Source organism: Eleutherodactylus coqui, chromosome 13 (genome assembly GCF_035609145.1).
Source record: "Eleutherodactylus coqui strain aEleCoq1 chromosome 13, aEleCoq1.hap1, whole genome shotgun sequence".
NCBI classification, from domain to species: Eukaryota; Metazoa; Chordata; class Amphibia; order Anura; family Eleutherodactylidae; genus Eleutherodactylus; species Eleutherodactylus coqui.
In genome coordinates, this window is record NC_089849.1 from 79,581,725 (window position 1) to 79,599,567 (window position 17,843).

Consider the following 17,843-nt stretch of genomic DNA (forward strand, 5'->3'; position numbering starts at 1 on the left):
AAATGCATTTGTATACACACGATACTCTATTTTCTTAGTCTGCATTGTTAATCTAATGGGGGTTTTTTAATGGCGATTCCAAAAAAATGAGGATTATAAAAAAAAAAAAAAGTTACAATGCCAAAGTTCATGCAATACACTGGAGGATCCACCAATCACCATTGGCATTACACTGGTGAAATGTCTGTATAACTGCAATTCATACACCGATTAATTATCTAGTAGTGCATCTCTACAGTACAGTGCTGGATGTCAGTCTGCACTGCATGTATAGCACTGCATTCTACTTTTGCAACACGCACTGTTCTGCTCTCTATCTGTACTACAGTGAATGTTTTGCTATATACATTGCCACAATGAGCTGACACCTGAGTCAGTGTAAGCACCCAGCAAACCCGGGTAGGTGCCAGGGCCATATGTTCTTTCATTGTATCTGCATCAAATAAAATTGAGTATGAGAGTGGCACTGCAGGAAGCTGAGCAATCCCTGCTTTGCCATCCATCAACTTCTCTCACACAGGTGGCGCAATAATGTCATTGCAATACCTGCGTCAATCGACCTGATTCTGGTCAGAAGAGGCAAAAGTGCAGGATGGAGGACACCATGGAAGTGTGATAGAGGTGAATTTATAATATTTTATTGCTGGGGCACAGTGAAGCTTTACTTATCACTGAGGGGGCATGTTGTTGTTTATTTGTTCAGTTGCTTCCGACTCTTCGTGACCTGTCGCCACCCCCAACTCTACCAAGGTTCAGTACATCACATGAAGGATATCATCCATCGATCTTGCCCTTGGTCAGTTGCTCTTCTTTTTGCCTTCCACTTTCCCCAACATCAGCACCTTCTCCAAGGTATCCTGTCTTCTCATTATGTGGTCAAACTACTTCAGTTTTGCCTTTAATATCATTCCCTCTAGTGAGCAGTTTGGCTTAATTTCCTGGAGTATAGACTGGTTTGATATATTTGCAGTCCAAGGCACTCTCAGAGTTTTCCTCCAACACCACAGTGCAAAAGCATCTATTTTCCTTCGTTCAGCCTTCCTTATGGTCCAGCTCTCACATCAATAGGTTACTATGGGGAATACCATTGCTTTAAAGGGGTTGTCCCGCGCCGAAACGGGTTTTTTTTTTTTTTTTTAACCCCCCCCCCCCGTTCGGCGCGAGACAACCCCGATGCAGGGGTTAAAAAAACAACCCGCACAGCGCTTACCTGAATCCCGGTGGTCCGGCGTCTTCATACTTACCTGCTGAAGATGGCCGCCGGGATCCTCTGTCTCCGTGGACCGCAGGGCTTCTGTGCGGTCCATTGCCGATTCCAGCCTCCTGATTGGCTGGAATCGGCACGTGACGGGGCGGAGCTACACGGAGCCGGCATTCTACACGAGCGGCCCCATAGAAGACTGCAGAAGACCCGGACTGCGCAAGCGCGGCTAATTTGGCCATCGGAGGGCGAAAATTAGTCGGCTCCATGGGAACGAGGACGCCAGCAACGGAGCAGGTAAGTATAAAACTTTTTATAACTTCTGTATGGCTCATAATTAATGCACAATGTACATTACAAAGTGCATTATTATGGCCATACAGAAGTGTATAGACCCACTTGCTGCCGCGGGACAACCCCTTTAACTATGCAATGGTATCTTCATTGTCAGTGTGAGGTCTCTGCTCTTAACTATTTTATTGAGATTGGTCATTGTTCTCCTCCCAAGAAGTAAACGTCTTCTGATTTCCTGGCTGCAGTCCACATCTGCAGTAATCTTTGCGCCTAGAAATATGGTCTGTCACTGCCTCCACGTTTTCTCCCTCTACTTGCCAGTTGTCAATCAATCTGGTTGCCATAATCTTGTTTTTTTTTTTGTTTTTTTTTATCAAATATTTTTTATTGGTTTAGTTCCACAATTACAAGTATATAGCGATAATCAAACAATGCAATCTAAATTGACATAGCGTCAACAGCGTGAAAGTTGCTAGACATCATATGAGCTTGCAATGCGGAATAAATTTTAACCTAAAGAAAAACAACGTTAAAACAGTCGCAGCATGTAAACTATAACAGATGTCGTTTTGTCAAAAAGCGCATCCACAACTTCCATCTAGAATCGAAGTTACCTCTATCGTTATTGTTGTTTGCAAAAATTTTTTCATAAACATAGTGGTTTTTGATAGTGTCAATTAATTCAGAAGAGCTAGGAGGGTCAGTAGACTTCCACTTTCTTGTTATTATTAATTTAGCAGTGAGTAAACAATGACATACCCATTTTCTGTGTACGTGGGGAATAAGGTTACAGTTCAGTAAGAGCAGGCCCAAGCTTGGGTTGTGGGGTAACCTAATGCCAGTTACTTCTAGGATCATCTGGAAGACCTCCCTCCAGTAAGTTTTAATCGGAGGGCATTCCCCAAAAATATGGAATATGGTCCCTTCCGCTCCACAATTTCTCCAACATTGGCTGCTTATTTCAGGAATTCTTCTAGCTAGTTTAGATGGGGTGTAATACCACCTTGTGAGTAGTTTATAGTGTACCTGGATAACATTAGCGTTTAAAGTGGCCTTATTTGCCCACTCAAAGGACGTCAGCCATTGTGGTATAGTGAATTTTTCCTTTGTGTCTCTTTCCCAATTAAGTAAGTGGACTTTTTTCATTTCGCCCATGTCTCCTGAGAGAGTGTTGTACCATTTCCTTGTGGCCATTTTCTGTGTGGGCTGGGGTTTCGAGAAAATTAAAGACAGTTCGGCTGGAACCTTACATCTTCCCAGCTGTTTTTTTTCTATGAAAGATTTTATCTGGAAGTACGTGAAGGTGTCGTTTGTTGAGAGGTTGTGTTTTCGCTTAAGTATTTGGAATGGAATTATTTTTTGGTCTTCCATAAGGTCCGAGACGAATTTAATGCCTCTAGCCGACCATCCCTTGATGGAAATTTCAGGAATAAAGTAGGTAAGTGTCTCTAGCGGGATTTTGGCAAGCGTTCCCATTGGGGATTTCCTAAGTTTGTAGGTATATAAGTTCCAGGCCTGTAAAGATGTCATCATAGGAGGCGAGTATGACTGTACTTCCAGGGCCAGATGGAGGTTTGGGTTGTTGACACTTAAGATTGTGGCTTGTAGAAGAGTTGCCAAAGATCTATTACGGTTAATGTTTTTTTCCATAATAGTCCACGGCAACTTCTGCGAATCTTCGAGCCATAGGGTCGAGTGTTTTATGCTGATTGCCTGGTAATAGGACCATAAGTTTGGTACTCCCAAGCCTCCCTGCCTTCGGTTGAGATATAAGATATTGGCTGCTACTCTCGGTCGTTTTCCATCCCAGATAAAATTTAATAGTTGTTTTTGAAAGTTATCTATGGTATTATATGGAATTGGGTATGTTAGGGTTCGAAACAGATATAGTATTTTTGGTAATATGAGCATTTTATACCATGTGATTTTACCAAACCAAGATGGGTCTTTCTTTTTTAGTAAGTCTAATTCTGCGTGGACGGATGAGTGGAGAGGGTCGAAGTTCAGGGGAATGCTATCTTTTAATGGGTAGCATATTTTAATGCCTAAGTAGGGAATCGAAGGGGGCCACTGGTAGGAGAATTCTTTTTGTATGTCTGTTTTTAAGCCCGAGTTAATATTTATTCCCAATATCTGAGATTTGCTCATGTTGGGGCTATAGAGTGAAGCGTTTCCAAACTCCTCAATGATTTTTGATACTTCTCTTAGGGATCTCAAGGGGTTTGACAGAGTTAAAAGGACATCATCCGCGAAGAGGCCTATTTTATGAGATCTGTTACCTAGGGAGATCCCTGTAATTTCAGGAGATGTTCTAATTAATTCGGCCATGGGTTCCATTGTTAATATAAATAGTACGGGAGACAAGGGGCAGCCCTGTCTGGTCCCGTTAGTAATGTTGAAGGAGGTCGATAAAGCACCATCCACCAAAACTCTGGCAGAGGGGGCAGAGTACAACGCCTTGACCGCACCAAGGAACTCCCGGTCAACTCCAAATTTCCTGAGAGCGCCAAATGCGTACTCCCAGTGGAGCCTGTCGAACGCCTTCTCCGCATCCAGGGCAAGGAGGAGAGAAGGCGCCCGACAGGTCCCCATTCTCGCAACCAGATTCAGCGCCCTTCTTGTGCCGTCCGCGGCCTGTCTGCCCCCCACAAAACCCACCTGATCACTATGTACAATGTCAGGCAGGATATGGGAAAGTCTCGTGGCTAAGATTTTGGCGTAAATTTTTATGTCAGTATTCAGCAACGAAATTGGCCTATAGTTTGCTGTAGAATCTGTTGATTTTCCTGGCTTAGAAATAGCAACGATGGTTGCTTGTAGCATCTCTTTCGGGAATTCTTCTTTGGAGATGGCTTCGTTGAATGTCGTTGCTAAGTGTGGGGATAGTGTGGGCATAAATAATTTATAATATTCGTTAGAGAAGCCATCGGGGCCAGGCGATTTGAAGTTTTTTAGAGTTTTTGTGACTTTATGTATTTCCTCTATGGAGATAGGTACATTTAATATAGGATTGTCTATTTTGGGGAGGTCCATTTTGCTTAAGAATTTATCGATTATTTCTGTATTTGGTTGGGATATAGATGTATCATCTTTTAAATTATAGAGTCTTGTGTAGAATTTAGCGAACTCCTCTGCGATATCCTGTGGGTGGGATAATTTTGTTATGCGATCTTCAGCTTTTGTTACATATGGAATCTTGGACTTGATCAGTTTCTTTTTTGCTAGATTGGCCATCAATTTAGAGGGTTTGTCAAATGAGGAGTAATAGTTTGCCCGCATGAAATCTGTGGATTTGTTGTGTTCCACAAGTAGGACGGACTGTAGTTTCCCTCTCAAGGACATTAGATTTCTCTGACCGTCATCAGTTGGCTGGTCTTGTAGTGCTTTTTCTTGGGTTCGTATTTGGGCCAGGAGGTTGTTTATCTGTGACTGTTTGTATTTTTTGTATTGGGCGCTCATTTTTATTAAGATTCCCCTAATGAAGGCCTTGTGTGCGTTCCAAATTGAAAAGACGCTGGCTTCTGAGTTTGTGTTTAGTTCGAAGTATTCTTTTAAGTGATTGTTAATTGCAGACATGTTGTGCGGGAGTTTTAAAAGTGCCACGTTATTTCTCCATATTTTAGCATTACCCTGACTTTCCCCCAAATTGATTGCCAGCATTATTGGGGCATGATCCGACCATGTGGTCAGTCCTATTTCAGAAGAGGTAGTTTTAGAGAGGGCCCATCTATCGACTAAAAACATATCTATTCGGGAGAACGAGTTGTGTCTGGGTGAGAAAAAGGTGAATTCTCTCGAGGAGGAGTTTAGACATCTAAAGGTATCATATATCGATTGTTTATGTAGCCATGGGAGTAATATAGGGGCCGTTCTTTGTTTAGATGTAGTGTCAATAGTTTTGTCCGAGATTAAGTTGAAATCTCCGGTCATGATCAGATCTCCATTCTGAACTCTTCTGATTTTCCTGATTAATTTGTTCAAAAACGAGATCTGACCATTATTGGGGGCATATACGTTTACGAGGGTAATAGCTTTTTCGTTTAGAGTGCCCACTAAGATAAGGAATCTACCTTTTATGTCTACAATTTGTTTGGATGCTACAAAATTTATGTTTGCTCTGAATGCGATCAGCACTCCTGCGTGTTTCTTCGGAGCGCTGGCCATGAAAATCTGGGGATATTGTTTGTTAGAGAAACTCATTTTCGAGTTGTGGAGAAAATGTGTTTCTTGGACACATAATATGTCAGCTTTGGTGCGGTTGGCATCTCTCCACATAAGTGACCTCTTAAATGGAGAGTTCAACCCCCTAGCGTTCTGTGAGAGTATTTTAACTGACATGGAAGATGTAAAATAGGTGTGAAGTTGTGGAAGATTGAACACTTACTGCGCCTAGGTGAGATGTAGAAGTTGACAGAGAAAGAACATCAACGTAGAAAACAAGGTTGACAGTAGAAATAATAGGACCGTCATCTATGCGTGGTATCGTCGGCATCTTGCGGTAACTCTGGACGGTAAACAGGAAAAATAAACATTTTAACACAACAGATGTTAAGGCAGGACTTAGTACCTGCATATCTCGGAAGGCGATAGCAATAGTCCACCTGACATCGGCCACCTTTTGGGTAGGTGTTATCATCTTATGTGTCCCATAAACTTAGAGTTGGTGTTTGTCTTGCATCCATCAGCGAGATTAGGTATGTACTCCCCTGCGCGGAGTTAGATCAGGTCCAGTCGCTGTTATTCCTCCTTGATTTCTGCGGGGGAGAAGGGTTCTGGTTGTCGGTTGTTGGTAGACCCCACTTTGTTAAAAGCTTTTTGCCGTCATCAAGAGAGGATATTACATGTAGGATGCCATCTCTGTGGATCAGGAGCTTAGTTGGAAAACCCCACTTATAGAGAATTTTTGCTGCCCTTAAGGAAAGCGTAATAGGTAGCAAGGCTCTTCTTGCCTGCATGGTTGCAGGGGATAGGTCTGCAAATATATGAATATTTGAGTAGGGCGAAGGTAGCGGGTTCGTTTTGCGTGTAACTTGCATCAATGCCTCTTTCACATGAAAGAAATGAATTTTCGCAATAATGTCTCTTGGTATTTTTTCTGGGATATGGTTGGGTTTAGGGAGTCGGTGAATCCTGTCTATTATAAGTTCTTGTTGGGGGGTAGTCGGGAGTAAAACAGAGATGAATTTCGACAGGAAGTCTTTTAATTCGCTTTGGGTAACACTTTCCGGGACTCCTCTCATTTTTATATTATTACGCCGACTCCTGTCCTCCAGGTCAGCCATTTTGTTTTTCATAGACGCAACTTCCTCTTTCAAGGAATAATGTGCATCTATCAGGGAATTGTGTGATGCAGTCAGCTCTTCCATTTTATTTTCCACGTGGTCAGTGCGATCACCCAACTCTTGTAGTGAAGAGTTAAATGTTGCAGACATAGCGGATATGTCATTATGTAGTGACCCCCTTAAAGCGAGTATCATATTCTTTATGAATTCTTCTGAAGCGGGTTGCTTAGAGGTGGGGACGCTAAGTATAGGGTCTTCATCTGTTTCTGCAGACTGGGGTGACTTTTTTTGTGTCTGTTTAGTGGTTGGGGACTCAGGTGACATCCTCTGTCTCTGTTTAGCTGGGCTAGCAGAGGGAGTCGTGGTGGCTGAGAGAGAGAGGCTAGCGGCCGGCGCCATTTTGTTAGGGGTATCGGGGCTGGGGCGCGCTTCTGCATCGTGGAGACTTACCCCTTCCCGGAGGGATGCTCGGTTGTGCAGGTCCCCGGTGCCGTCAGCGGTGTTTGCGGCTCCTTCTGACAGGTGCAGGGGGTCGGGGCGCTCCGGAGTCCCGTCGAGCGGAGCTGCAGGAGAGGGAGATCCGCGACTCGTGCTGGCAGGGTCCCTGTCGGCGCTGCGCGCCGAGAAGAAGTCCTTCACCCGCTGCGGTTGTGGTTTCAGCGGCTTCCTCTTAGTCATGGCTCCAAGCATAGAGGGTCTTTCTCGCCGTGGATGCTGTTTTTTCTCCTCTGGGACACTTTATATGTCGCTTTCTAGGTGGATGCCGACGGAGCCTAAAACTTTGCTGCCGTCCCGGCTGAAGTCAGGCCACGCCCCCCCAATCTTGTTTTTTTTTAATGTTTAACTGCACCCAGCTTTTGCACTTTCTTCTTTCACCTTGGTAATAAGGCTTCTCAGCTCCTCCTTGCTTTCAGCTATCAAAGTTGTATCATCTGCATATCTAACATTGTTAATGATTCTTCTTGCGATTTTTTAACTCCAGCCTTGGATTTATCAAGCCCTGCTCGTCGCATGATGTGTTCTGCATACAAGTTGAATAGGTAGGGTGAGAGTCTACACCCCTACCGTACTCCTTTCCCAATCTTAAACCAATCTATTGTTCCATGGTCTGTTCTTACCATTGCTACTTGGTTGTTATACAGATTCCTCATGAGGCATACAAGGTGACTTGATATCCCCATACCACCAAGAACTTGTCACAGTGTATTATGATCCAGTCAGTCAAAGGCTTTAAAATAATCAATAAAACAGAAATAGATGATTTTGTGAAATTCCCTGCCTGCCTCCATTATCCATCAGATATTCGCAATTTGGTCTCTAGTTCCTCGTCCTTTTCTGAACCCAGCTTGTACATCTGGCAACTTTCCCTCCATAAATTGCTGGAGTCTACCTTGCAGGATCTTGAGCATTACTTTACTGGCATGTGAGATAAGGGCCACTGTGCAATAGTTAGAGCATTCTTTAGTGTTTCCCTTCTTTGGTATGGGGATGTAAGTTGATTTTTTGTCCAATCTGATGGTCATTCTTGTGCTTTCCATATTTGCTGGCATATGGCATGCATTACCTGTGACAAGGGTATTGAGTAGAGATGAGCGAACACCAAAATGTTCGGGTGTTCGTTATTCGGAACGAACTTCCCGCGATGTTCGAGGGTTCGTTTCGAACAACGAACCCCATTGAAGTCAATGGGCGACCAGAACATTTTTGTATTTCGCCGATGCTCGCTAAGGTTTTCATGTGTGAAAATCTGGGCAATTCAAGAAAGTGATGGGAACAACACAGCAACGGATAGGGCAGGCGAGGGGCTACATGTTGGGCTGCATCTCAAGTTCACAGGTCCCACTATTAAGCCACAATACCGGCAAGAGTGGGCCCCCCCCCCCCTCCCAACAACTTTTACTTCTGAAAAGCCCTCATTAGCATGGCATACCTTTGCTAAGCACCACACTAGCTACAACAAAGCACAATCACTGCCTGGATGACACTCCGCTGCCACTTCTCCTGGGTTACATGCTGCCCAACCGCCCCCCCTCCCCCCCACAGCGCACACCAAAGTGTCCCTGCGCAGCCTTCAGCTGCCCTCATGCCACGCCACACTCATGTCTATTTAGAAGTGCGTCTGCCATGAGGAGGAACCGCAGGCACACACTGCAGAGGGTTGGCACGGCTAGGCAGCGACCCTCTTTAAAAGGGGCGGGGCGATAGCCCACAATGCTGTACAGAAGCAATGAGAAATAGAATCCTGTGCCACCGCCATCAGGAGCTGCACACGTGGGCATAGCAATGGGGAACCTATGTGCCACACACTATTCATTCTGTCAAGGTGTCTGCATGCCCCAGTCAGACTGGTAATATGCACCTTAACAGTAACCGCGTTGGTGGTAATGTGGTGGTGACTGCGGACCTAGTAGCACGGTTGTATTTTGTTGGTTTTCGGAATGCGGCCAGGATTAAGTGGGCCGTGGCGGGGGGATGGTGTGGGGGCTCTCTTGTAGTGTCGGTAAAGGTGAAATTCTTGGACTGCCACCAGACGAACCAATGCAAAGGCATTTGCCAAGAATGTTTTCCCTGTTGGAGGAGGAGGGGGATGTTTTTGAGGCACTACGTGTCCTCTCCACGTGTCCGTGGTTATATGCACCTTAACAGTAACCGCGTTGGTGGTAATGTGGTGGTGACTGCGGACCTAGTAGCACGGTTGTATTTTGTTGGTTTTCGGAATGCGGCCAGGATTAAGTGGGCCGTGGCAGTAACCGCGTTGGTGAGGGCGCGTACAATGTTGCGGGATACGTGGTCGTGCAGGGCTGGGACGGCACATCGGGAAAAGTAGTGGCGACTGGGAACTGAGTAGCGTGGGGCCGCCGCCTCCATGATACTTTTCAAGGACTCAGTTTCCACAACCCTATACGGCAGCATCTCAAGGCTGATGAATTTTGCTATGCGGACGGTTAACGTTTGAGCGTGCGGGTGCGTGGCGGCGTACTTGCGCTTGCGCTCGAACACTTGCGCAAGCGACGGCTGGACGGTGCGCTGAACTACACTGCTGGATGGGGCCGAGGACAGCGGAGATGAGGGTGTGGGTGCAGGCCATGAGGCGGTAGTGCCTGTGTCCTGAGAGGGGGGTTGCATCTCAGTGGCAGGTTGGGGCACAGGGGGAGAGGCAGGGGTGCAAACCGGAGGCGCTGAACGGCCTTCGTCCCACCTTGTGGGGTGCTTGGCCATCATATGTCTGCGCATGGTGGTGGTGGTGAGGCTGTTGGTGTTGGCTCCCCGGCTGAGCTTTGCGCAACAAAGGTTGCACACCACTGTTCGTCGGTCGTCAGGCGTCTCTGTGAAAAACTGCCAGACCTTAGAGCACCTCGGCCTCTGCAGGGTGGCATGGCGCGAGGGGGCGCTTTGGGAAACACTTGGTGGATTATTCGGTCTGGCCCTGCCTCTACCCCTGGCCACCGCACTGCCTCTTGCAACCTGCCCTGCTGATGCCCTTGACTCCCCCTCTGAAGACCTGTCCTCCTGAGTAAGCGTTGCACACCAGGTGGGGTCAGTCACCTCATCGTCCTGCTGCTCTTCCTCCGAATCCTCTGTGCGCTGCTCCCTCGGACTTACTGCCCTTACTACTACCTCACTGCAAGACAACTGTGTCTGATCGTCATCGTCCTCCTCACCCACAGAAAGTTGTTGAGACAGTTGGCGGAAGTCCCCAGCCTCTTCCCTCGGACCCCGGGAACTTTCGAATGGTTGGGCATCAGTGACGATAAACTCCTCTGGTGGGAGAGGAACCGCTGCTGCCCAATCTAAGCAGGGGCCCGAGAACAGTTCCTGGGAGTGTTCCCGCTCCTGAGCAGGTGTCATTGTAGTGGAGTGAGGAGGCTGGGAGGAAGGAGGAGCAGCAGACAGAGGATTCGGATTTGCAGCAGTGGACGGCGCAGAACTGCGTGTTGACGATAGGTTGCTCGAAGCACTTTCTGCCATCCAGGACAGGACCTGCTCACACTGCTCATTTTCTAATAACCGTCTCCCGCGTGGACCCATTAATTGGGCGATGAATGTGGGGACGCCAGAAACGTGCCTCTCTCCTAATCGCGCAGCAGTCGGCTGCGACACACCTGGATAAGGAGCTCGGCCTGTGCCCACACCCTGACTTGGACCTCCGCGTCCTCGGCCGCGTCCACGTCCTCTAGGCCTACCCCTACCCCTCAGCATGCTGTATTACCAGTGATTTGATTTCACAGGCAGGAAATAAATTGGCGCAAGACTGCAGCCAAATATAATTTTTTCCGTTTTTTGAAAACGAAAGGCCCCACTGCCTCTAGTGAATGAATAATCTAAGTTTAATAACTGTGCTGTGTCCCTGCTAATGTGTCACAGAACGTGAGGGTAGCAGAGTTATTAACTCTGGCAGAGCAGGTATTTTTTTTCCCAATTAAGGAAAGCAAATGGCGAAGCCAGGAGTAAAACGTAGCTGGGTGCGTCTGATTTTTAAACGTTGCACACGCAGCCGACACGTGTCTACAGCCCTTAGGACGGACAGAGGCAGGACAAATAGTTTTTTTTTCAGTTTTTTTCCACCAAAAGGCAGCACTGCGTATATTCAATGAACATGAGAAGTTTAATAACTGTGCTGTGTCCCTGCTAATGTGTCACAGAACGTGAGGGTAGCAGAGTTATTAACTCTGGCAGAGCAGGTATTTTTTTTCCCAATTAAGGAAAGCAAATGGCGAAGCCAGGAGTAAAACGTAGCTGGGTGCGTCTGATTTTTAAACGTTGCACACGCAGCCGACACGTGTCCACAGCCCTTAGGACGGACAGAGGCAGGACAAATAGTTTTTTTTTCAGTTTTTTTCCACCAAAAGGCAGCACTGCGTATATTCAATGAACATGAGAAGTTTAATAACTGTGCTGTGTCCCTGCTAATGTGTCACAGAACGTGAGGGTAGCAGAGTTATTAACGCTGGCAAAGCAGGTATTTTTTTCCCAATTAAGGAAAGCAAATGGCGAAGCCAGGAGTAAAACGTAGCTGGGTGCGTCTGATTTTTAAACGTTGCACACGCAGCCGACACGTGTCCACCGCCCTTAGGACGGACAGAGGCAGGACAAATACAATTATTTTCAGTTTTTTTCCACCAAAAGGCAGCACTGCGTATATTCAATGAATAATAACTGTGTTGTGGCCCTGCCTACACAATTCTTTCCCTGCAGTATCAATGGAGGGTGCAATGCTCTGCAGAGGCGATTTTGAGAAGAAAAAACATATGCAGCACAGCTAACAGCAGCCAGCACAGTACTGCACACGGTTAAATATGGCCCTAGAAAGGACCGTTGAGGTTCTTGAAGGCTACACTCACTCCTAACACTCTCCCTGCCTATGCAACACTTCTGTCCCTAATGCCGGGTGCAACGCTCTGCAGAGACGATTTTGAGAAGAAAAAAAAATTGCCACTGCTAACAGCAGCCAACACACAGCTATCAGTGGCCCTAATAAGGACCTTTGGGGGTCTTGAAGCCTACACTAACTACCAATTCTTTCCCTACAGCAGCTCCGGTACAAACAGCACTGTCCCTCATCTAACTCACACGGCATCTGAGGCGAGCCGCGGGAGGGGCCGACTTTTATATTAGGCGGACACCTGATCTCCCCAGCCACTCACAGCAGGGGGGTGGTATAGGGCTTGAACGACGCAGGGGGAAGTTGTAATGCCTTCCCTGTCTTTCAATTGGCCAGAAAAGCGCGCAAACGTCTCAGGGAAGGAAGTGAAAGTAACCAGAACACCGCATGGTGTTCGTTACGAATAACGAACATCCCGAACACCCTAATATTCGCACGAATATCAAGCTCGGACGAACACGTTCGCTCATCTCTAGTATTGAGCATTACTTTACTGGCATGTGAGATAAGGGCCACTGTGCAATAGTTAGAGCATTCTTTAGTGTTTCCTTTCTTTGGTATGGGGATGTAAGTGGATTTTTTGTCCAATCTGATGGTCATTCTTGTGCTTTCCATATTTGCTGGCATATGGCATGCATTACCTTGACAGCATCATCTTTGAAGATTTCAAACAGTTTACAGCGTCTATTTACCTTTGTTCAGCCTTCCTTATGGTCTAGCTCTCACATCCATAGGTTACTATGGGGAATACCATTGCTTTAACTATGCAATGGTATCTACATTGTCAGTGTGAGGTCTCTGCTCTTAACTATTTTATTGAGATTGGTCATTCTTCTCCTCCCAAGAAGTAAACGTCTTCTGATTTCCTGGCTGCAGTCCACATCTGCAGTAATCTTTGCGCCTAGAAATATGAAGTCTGTCACTGCCTCCATGCTTTCTCCCTCTACTTGCCAGTTGTCAATAAATCTGGTTGCCATAATCTTGTTTTTTTTTTATGTTTACCTGCAACCCAGCTTTTGCATTTTCTTCTTTCACCTTGGTAATAAGGCTCCTCGGCTCCTCCTTGCTTTCAGCTATCAAACCCAGCTTGTACATCTGGCAACTTTCCCTCCATAAATTGCTGGAGTCTACCTTGCAGGATCTTGAGCATTACTTTACTGGCATGTGAGATAAGGGCCACTGTGCAATAGTTAGAGCATTCTTTAGTGTTTCCCTTCTTTGGTATGGGGATGTAAGTTGATTTTTTGTCCAATCTGATGGTCATTCTTGTGCTTTCCATATTTGCTGGCATATGGCATGCATTACCTGTGACAAGGGTATTGAGTAGAGATGAGCGAACACCAAAATGTTCGGGTGTTCGTTATTCGGAACGAACTTCCCGCAATGTTCGAGGGTTCGTTTCGAACAACGAACCCCATTGAAGTCAATGGGCGACCAGAACATTTTTGTATTTCGCCGATGCTCGCTAAGGTTTTCATGTGTGAAAATCTGGGCAATTCAAGAAAGTGATGGGAACAACACAGCAACGGATAGGGCAGGCGAGGGGCTACATGTTGGGCTGCATCTCAAGTTCACAGGTCCCACTATTAAGCCACAATACCGGCAAGAGTGGGCCCCCCCCCCCCCTCCCAACAACTTTTACTTCTGAAAAGCCCTCATTAGCATGGCATACCTTTGCTAAGCACCACACTAGCTACAACAAAGCACAATCACTGCCTGGATGACACTCCGCTGCCACTTCTCCTGGGTTACATGCTGCCCAACCGCCCCCCCTCCCCCCCACAGCGCACACCAAAGTGTCCCTGCGCAGCCTTCAGCTGCCCTCATGCCACGCCACACTCATGTCTATTTAGAAGTGCGTCTGCCATGAGGAGGAACCGCAGGCACACACTGCAGAGGGTTGGCACGGCTAGGCAGCGACCCTCTTTAAAAGGGGCGGGGCGATAGCCCACAATGCTGTACAGAAGCAATGAGAAATAGAATCCTGTGCCACCGCCATCAGGAGCTGCACACGTGGGCATAGCAATGGGGAACCTACGTGCCACACACTATTCATTCTGTCAAGGTGTCTGCATGCCCCAGTCAGACTGGTAATATGCACCTTAACAGTAACCGCGTTGGTGGTAATGTGGTGGTGACTGCGGACCTAGTAGCACGGTTGTATTTTGTTGGTTTTCGGAATGCGGCCAGGATTAAGTGGGCCGTGGCGGGGGGATGGTGTGGGGGCTCTCTTGTAGTGTCGGTAAAGGTGAAATTCTTGGACTGCCACCAGACGAACCAATGCAAAGGCATTTGCCAAGAATGTTTTCCCTGTTGGAGGAGGAGGGGGATGTTTTTGAGGCACTACGTGTCCTCTCCACGTGTCCGTGGTTATATGCACCTTAACAGTAACCGCGTTGGTGGTAATGTGGTGGTGACTGCGGACCTAGTAGCACGGTTGTATTTTGTTGGTTTTCGGAATGCGGCCAGGATTAAGTGGGCCGTGGCAGTAACCGCGTTGGTGAGGGCGCGTGCAATGTTGCGGGAGACGTGGTCGTGCAGGGCTGGGGCGGCACATCGGGAAAAGTAGTGGCGACTGGGAACTGAGTAGCGCGGGGGCCGCCGCCTCCATGATACTTTTGAAGAACTCCGTTTCCACAACCCTATACGGCAGCATCTCAAGGCTGATGAATTTTGCTATGCGGACGGTTAACGTTTGAGCGTGCGGGTGCGTGGCGGCGTACTTGCGCTTGCGCTCCAACAGTTGCGCCATCGACGGCTGGACGGTGCGCTGAACTACACTGCTGGATGGGGCCGAGGACAGCGGAGGTGAGGGTGTGGGTGCAGGCCAGGAGACGGTAGTGCCTGTGTCCTGAGAGGGGGGTTGCATCTCAGTGGCAGGTTGGGGCACAGGGGGAGAGGCAGGGGTGCAAACCGGAGGCGCTGAACGGCCTTCGTCCCACATTGCGGGGTGCTTGGCCATCATATGTCTGCGCATGGTGGTGGTGGTGAGGCTGTTGGTGTTGGCTCCCCGGCTGAGCTTTGCGCGACAAAGGTTGCACACCACTGTTCGTCGGTCGTCAGGCGTCTCTGTGAAAAACTGCCAGACCTTAGAGCACCTCGGCCTCTGCAGGGTGGCATGGCGCGAGGGGGCGCTTTGGGAAACACTTGGTGGATTATTCGGTCTGGCCCTGCCTCTACCCCTGGCCACCGCACTGCCTCTTGCAACCTGCCCTGCTGATGCCCTTGACTCCCCCTCTGAAGACCTGTCCTCCTGAGTAAGGGTTGCACACCAGGTGGGGTCAGTCACCTCATCGTCCTGCTGCTCTTCCTCCGAATCCTCTGTGCGCTGCTCCCTCGGACTTACTGCCCTTACTACTACCTCACTGCAAGACAACTGTGTCTGATCGTCATCGTCCTCCTCACCCACAGAAAGTTGTTGAGACAGTTGGCGGAAGTCCCCAGCCTCTTCCCTCGGACCCCGGGAACTTTCGAATGGTTGGGCATCAGTGACGATAAACTCCTCTGGTGGGAGAGGAACCGCTGCTGCCCAATCTAAGCAGGGGCCCGAGAACAGTTCCTGGGAGTGTTCCCGCTCCTGAGCAGGTGTCATTGTAGTGGAGTGAGGAGGCTGGGAGGAAGGAGGAGCAGCAGACAGAGGATTCGGATTTGCAGCAGTGGACGGCGCAGAACTGCGTGTTGACGATAGGTTGCTCGAAGCACTTTCTGCCATCCAGGACAGGACCTGCTCACACTGCTCATTTTCTAATAACCGTCTCCCGCGTGGACCCATTAATTGGGCGATGAATGTGGGGACGCCAGAAACGTGCCTCTCTCCTAATCGCGCAGCAGTCGGCTGCGACACACCTGGATAAGGAGCTCGGCCTGTGCCCACACCCTGACTTGGCCCTCCGCATCCTCGGCCGCGTCCACGTCCTCTAGGCCTACCCCTACCCCTCAGCATGCTGTATTACCAGTGATTTGATTTCACAGGCAGGAAATAAATTGGCGCAAGACTGCAGCCAAATATAATTTTTTCCGTTTTTTGAAAACAAAAGGCCCCACTGCCTCTAGTGAATGAATAATCTAAGTTTAATAACTGTGCTGTGTCCCTGCTAATGTGTCACAGAACGTGAGGGTAGCAGAGTTATTAACTCTGGCAGAGCAGGTATTTTTTTTCCCAATTAAGGAAAGCAAATGGCGAAGCCAGGAGTAAAACGTAGCTGGGTGCGTCTGATTTTTAAACGTTGCACACGCAGCCGACACGTGTCTACAGCCCTTAGGACGGACAGAGGCAGGACAAATAGTTTTTTTTTCAGTTTTTTTCCACCAAAAGGCAGCACTGCGTATATTCAATGAACATGAGAAGTTTAATAACTGTGCTGTGTCCCTGCTAATGTGTCACAGAACGTGAGGGTAGCAGAGTTATTAACTCTGGCAGAGCAGGTATTTTTTTTCCCAATTAAGGAAAGCAAATGGCGAAGCCAGGAGTAAAACGTAGCTGGGTGCGTCTGATTTTTAAACGTTGCACACGCAGCCGACACGTGTCCACAGCCCTTAGGACGGACAGAGGCAGGACAAATAGTTTTTTTTTCAGTTTTTTTCCACCAAAAGGCAGCACTGCGTATATTCAATGAATAATAACTGTGTTGTGGCCCTGCCTACACAATTCTTTCCCTGCAGTATCAATGGAGGGTGCAATGCTCTGCAGAGGCAATTTTGAGAAGAAAAAACATATGCAGCACAGCTAACAGCAGCCAGCACAGTACTGCACACGGTTAAATATGGCCCTAGAAAGGACCGTTGAGGTTCTTGAAGGCTACACTCACTCCTAACACTCTCCCTGCCTATGCAACACTTCTGTCCCTACTGCCGGGTGCAACGCTCTGCAGAGACGATTTTGAGAAGAAAAAAAAATTGCCACTGCTAACAGCAGCCAACACACAGCTATCAGTGGCCCTAATAAGGACCTTTGGGGGTCTTGAAGCCTACACTAACTACCAATTCTTTCCCTACAGCAGCTCCGGTACAAACAGCACTGTCCCTCATCTAACTCACACGGCATCTGAGGCGAGCCGCGGGAGGGGCCGACTTTTATATTAGGCGGACACCTGATCTCCCCAGCCACTCACAGCAGGGGGGTGGTATAGGGCTTGAACGACGCAGGGGGAAGTTGTAATGCCTTCCCTGTCTTTCAATTGGCCAGAAAAGCGCGCAAACGTCTCAGGGAAGGAAGTGAAAGTAACCAGAACACTGCATGGTGTTCGTTACGAATAACGAACATCCCGAACACCCTAATATTCGCACGAATATCAAGCTCGGACGAACACGTTCGCTCATCTCTAGTATTGAGCATTACTTTACTGGCATGTGAGATAAGGGCCACTGTGCAATAGTTAGAGCATTCTTTAGTGTTTCCTTTCTTTGGTATGGGGATGTAAGTTGATTTTTTGTCCAATCTGATGGTCATTCTTGTGCTTTCCATATTTGCTGGCATATGGCATGCATTACCTTGACAGCATCATCTTTGAAGATTTCAAACAGTTTACAGCGTCTATTTACCTTTGTTCAGCCTTCCTTATGGTCTAGCTCTCACATCCATAGGTTACTATGGGGAATACCATTGCTTTAACTATGCAATGGTATCTACATTGTCAGTGTGAGGTCTCTGCTCTTAACTATTTTATTGAGATTGGTCATTGTT